General features: G+C 35.0%; 1 non-coding gene across 1 annotated transcript; it reads left to right on the forward strand.

Moving 5' to 3' along the window:
- The first annotated feature begins 2798 nt into the window (after positions 1-2798).
- TRNAG-GCC (transfer RNA glycine (anticodon GCC)) lies at positions 2799-2869 on the forward strand. The gene has a single exon. It is a non-coding gene; the product is annotated as a tRNA-Gly (tRNA).
- Positions 2870-5743: the final 2874 nt, after the last annotated feature.

A 5743-nucleotide genomic window follows, 5' to 3' on the forward strand; every position in this document is an offset into this window, starting at 1 on the left:
TAGAATTGCCTAGCTACAATGAAATTTGTAAAATTACTCATTATCCTTAAAGGATTTTTTTTTACTTCATGGACTAATGTATTTTTAAATGCAGGTCTGTATTAATATTATAATACATTTTGTTATCAATGTCTTACTAAAAAATTGACATTAAACTTAACTGATGGACATCCTACAATTACCGATTTCTTTTGTGGGCTTCAGAAATTTTGGACTTCTATTATTTCGACTTCTTTGTTGTGAATCTTGTTCCGTCAGGGGCGGATGCAAGGGGTGGGGGATTAAGGGGATATATCCCCGCCCGAAATTTTGAGAAAAATATGAAACAAGAAACAAAAATAATATTAATTTTAATTTGTGAATGTACATAGGAATTAGAGAGTTTTCCACGTAAATTCTTTTTGCTAAAATGTTAAATTCCAAGAACTGCAGGAAGACAAACACAGAGTTCTTACTTCAAGACAAAGAGTCATGAAGAGTATTTTAGGCTTGTAATTTTCCTCCTCTTTTTAGACTATTTCATTAGTCAGCTCAAGGACAGGTTTTTAAATCATAAGGGAATCCTAAAGTCCATACAAACTTTTCTGCCTAAAAACATAGTGCGAGCATCAGATGAAGATTTAGAAACTGTTGTTCAGGCTATAGTAAATCAGTGGCCCAATGATGTTGATGCATCACCAGAGTCTTTCTTCAATGAATTGAAGATGTGGAGAAGAAATTTCCTTGATCAGAAAGATCTTCACCTAATACCTATTGTTTTTATAACATCTTTGAATAGGTGCAATGAAATTATTTTTCCCTGCACTCGCAAGGCGCTGAAACTTTTCTGCATGTAGCCTGTAACTACAGCAACACCAGGACGATCGTTCTCAACATTGCGGTATTTGAAGACTTACTTGAGGAGCACGATGGGAGCAGATAAATAAAATGGACTGGCCTTGATGTATATACATAAAAATGTAGAAGTAAAAGCTCATGAAGTACTGGATGAAATGTCTAAGAAGCCTCGTCGCCTTCTTCTGTAAATGTCATTTTGTCATTGTTTTTGTATTGCAGTCATTGTAAATGTTAAAATTAAAAAATCATGATTTATTTAACAACGCTCGCAATTGCCGAGGTTATATCAGCGTCGCCGGTGTGCCGGAATTTTTTCCCTCAGGACTTCTTTTACATGCCAGTAAATCGACTGATATGAGGCCTGTCGCATTTAAACACACTTAAATGCCATCGAGCTGGGTTGGGGTAGAACCCGCAACTTCGAGCACAGAAGGCTATACCGACTACGCTACTCAGGCCAATTTGTAAATGTTTGTGACTCAGAAACAAATTGTGAGTATATAAACTCATTTCTCATTACTCCATTTTTACTATCTCCTCAAATCCCTCCCCGAAAAAAAATCCTGCGTCCGCCCCTGTGTTCCGTGGATATTTAAATAGTGAACATAAACTAGTGGATATAAAATTCATGGACTTTACCAAGTGTACATCCGTTCCTTATTCATATGATATTATATGAAAACGAATTTGTCACAACGCTGATATTAAAGAGCAGTGTGATAGAGTCTAGAATTCGAAGAGTATTAATAAGTTCTACAGCAAAACCAGAAAATCTTCTTTTTGGTTTTCTCAATTAACGAGCATGAATATTAAACACGGTGTAAAGTTCCACATCATTTAATCATGCTCAGCCGTTGGTATTCGCGGTCGTGACCCTATAATAATTTCCAGTAGCCATTACGAACTAACACTACCCCATCCCAGTTTTAATTCTCCCCTCTTAACCTGTTCCAACCGCAGCACCGTCAAACAATCGTGGCGTCATATAACCCACTGCTTCAGCTATTCGACCTCTCGGAATCGATAGTTTACACGTTGACATATTCCGTTAATCATAAGTACAAAGGCATTAAATTCCGCAACTACCAAATTAACTCCTCTTTAATAAATTACTCTCTGTCCAGAATGTTTAACATCGTTGACTTGTACTGACATCTAGGGATCTCGACAGGTTATGCAAGCAGAATTAAGCTTTCCAACATTTCCAGCTGTTCTCAGATTATCTCCACGTCAGAAGCAATATCCGTTATTATTAAAATCAGCGCTCAAATGTTTCATGTCAGTATCGTTATCTGAAGTGGTCAAACACTTCTGTAATTATTCAGGTGAGACTATAGACATGAAGTGAACAAAGTCAGTAACAGCCTAATACTCGAAAGCACATTGATATTTTTATACGCCAGTAGTTGCGTGGATTAGAATAGTAATCTATGCTAATTAATCACGATTTTTATATTTCCATTTCGTACAATATTCTGGTCACTTGACATAACCATATACTTTGTCTTTTCGGGATTTACTTCCAAACCTATCGCTTTACTTGCTTAAAGTAAAATTTCCGTGTTTTTCCCTAATTAATGGGATAATGGGAATAAATACCGCAAATAAGATAAACAATATCGCAAAGCCTGAGAGAATTTGCCTGAATTTAAAGATAAGTTAAAAGTTACTGTACAAGCGTTATTCATGACAAGACAGGATCATCATCAATTGATTAGGTGCGAAAAATTAGAGACAATTAATAATTGTTTTACCGTACCCCAAATTAGGTTGTTTTCAAGTAAAGCAATGCCGATAGTTGTTACGATCCATGATGTCTTAACGTCTGTTAACAATATGGAACTCATATGAACAACATTATACCTAGACAATAGACAAGACGTTAGAAAACTGTTTTCAGTGTAGTACAGTAATGCTCTTTACCAACTAAAGTTCTCGGAACTAAGCTGATTCCGTTGTGAGCATCGGTGGTTCAGTGGTAGAATGCTCGCCTGCCACGCGGGCGGCCCGGGTTCGATTCCCGGCCGATGCATCTTTTTTTTTTCTCTCATTACAATAAATACAGTGCTTTTATTATGGTAGGTTAAGTATGAAAGCAGGTTGCAATAAGCAAGGAATGCTTCACACAACAATCTGGTTGAAATGAATCTCAGTATATGTTAGTAGTGTATACCATACGAGAAGTGGAAGAGAGAGTGCGTTAATTTTTTGCATTATACACATCGTGAATTTTGAAAATCCTTCTTCTCATATCGCTAGCAGTTATGGTATAAAATAGATATTGCATACACAAATATGCTTAATTTTGAAATCGCCTAAGATCTTCGAATTTTTGAAAATGGAAAGACTGTAATCACATAAATAGTTCATTTTACTTTCTTTATTTTGTTTTACCTCAGCTTTTCATGGCGACTTACAAGACGATACAATGTAAGCAAGGGTAGTATGTAGGCCTATGTGTAGTAACTCTAGACGCCCTCACATTGCGGGCTTCCCTGACAGTGTGGTCATCACCACGCAGTACCACTGCGGAGACATTGCAGCACAAATAAAGTACAAGGACAGACACCTCTTGGATGCACAAATGTCTTCCGAAATATACGTCTTCTTTCCTAGTTTTACCTTATTGGTTTGAAATCGTCCGTAATTTGTATAGGCCTACTATTCTCTATAAAAGACGAGCTCTCATAGATCAGGGCTGGGCACATTACGTGATTCTGAGAAATGAGCGCTGTGTGCTTTAAAGAGCGCGTCTTGCGAGCGCTCTGACGTATGCATACTGTACGTCATTCAGTATCGGTGCAGTGGTGACTCTGCAGTATGATAGCGAACTTTGAAGACGGAGCTTCTGCTCAAACACTAAACCGTCCCGCTATTCCCAATGCGTTTAATGTATCATGGGAGGAGGAATTCTTTTTGGTAGAGAGCAGTGGATTAGCGAAGTGTTTAATTTGGCATAAAACACCCCAACTGATTAAGAGGTTCAATATCCAACGACATTATTCTTTACAACATGCTACTGAATATGACAAATATGTTGGTAATGAACGCCATAAATTAATACAACTTAGAGAAAATGTTTCTCAGATACATTATATTAGAGTATCTGTTTGATATTTACATTGCATTATAGGTTATTATACATTTAGTAATATATAATTTTAAATTATACAAATATTATGATATATCATAGTATAGTATATTACATTTCATGATATATCATATTATATATCATGAACTGTAATATACTATACTATGATATATCATAATATTTGTATATGATATATCATAGTATAGTATATTACATTTCATGATATATCATATATCATATTATATATCATGAACTGTAATATACTATACTATGATATATTATAATATTTCTATAATTTAAAATTATATATTACTAAATGTACTATAACAACTTATAATGCAATATAAATATCGAATAAATACTCTGGGCTGGTTGAGTGGAAGAGAAGGCCTTATGGCCTTAACTCTGCCAGCGAAAATAAAACATTATTATTATTATTATTATTATTATTATTATTATTATTATTATTATTATTATTATTATTATTATTATTACCTGAGAAACATTTTCTTTAAGCTGTATTAATTTATGGTCATATCATATCACATCATATCATATCATATCATATAACATATCATATCATATCATATCATATAACATATCATATCATATCATATCATATAACATATCATATCATATCATATCATATCATATCATATCATATCATATCATATAACATATCATATCATATAACATATCATATCATATATTATATTATATTATATTATATTATATTATATTATATTATATTATATATTAACAGAATGACAATAATGCACTTAGTGAATCGGCTATGAGAATTAGCTACAAAATTTGCCACGAAATTGCAAAGGAATTGAAAACATTCAACGAAGGTGAATTCATCAAGCGATGTTTAATTATATTGGCAGATGAACTCTGTCCACAGCAAGTAGGGGAAGTGGAAGCCATACGCCTGTCTCGTAGAACCGTGGTGAGGAGATTGCAGTATGTGCGTATGGGTTATGTAAATAAACCTAATGATTTGTGTGTGTGCATAGAGCGAAGTTTATTTCATTAAGTTAATAAGTGTGTTATAAATTCTATAATGTACAATGGATTGATATAATATCCTTATAAACTATTATATACTGACAGACTGAATGACTAGAACAACCGTGGCTCTTGTTATATTAATGCAGGGAAGGTAGCTGTAATGCGAGTCCGCCACTGCGTGAGCGTTCTGCTCTGGCTTGGAATTGAAGTGCCTTCCGGAGCGAGAGCAGCTCTGGCCGACTAAATGGAGCCGCTCTCATGTCCTGCCCTGTCATAGAGGAAGTAATATTCTCATGAAATTTCGGCCATTGTGTGCCCATCTAACATAGTGATATCTGGGGCGCTACAGTTCTTGGTGTGCTTCGGTTTCACAAGCTAGATATAACCACTTGAGGGGGTATCATCGGCAAAACTACACGTTACTCCCGTACTTGGAAACGAAATTAAGTTTACAGCAATGTTGAGCAATGTGTTAAGCGTTACCTATGTACAGTAGGCCTAATTTGATCGAAAGGTATCTGATGAGATGTTTTTGTTTACATTCTAATCTTGTAAATCTAGCGGAGTGGAGTTAAATTCATTCCCATTGCAAAAAAAAATGACTTCAAGGAGCACTGCTACTCTTTGCAGCTTTGCAACACGTTACATTCGCATTCTCTAAACTACTACATGTATAATAGTAATATACGTTACAAGAGCGGTATGTTGACATTTTCATGTTCGAGGAAAAGATTGAAAAAGCGAAACGTAGTTGAGCTATTTTAATTTCCGAGAACATGAAAACAAACATACCACTCGTGT

The sequence above is a fragment of the Periplaneta americana genome, chromosome 5, assembly GCF_040183065.1.
Source record: "Periplaneta americana isolate PAMFEO1 chromosome 5, P.americana_PAMFEO1_priV1, whole genome shotgun sequence".
NCBI classification, from domain to species: Eukaryota; Metazoa; Arthropoda; class Insecta; order Blattodea; family Blattidae; genus Periplaneta; species Periplaneta americana.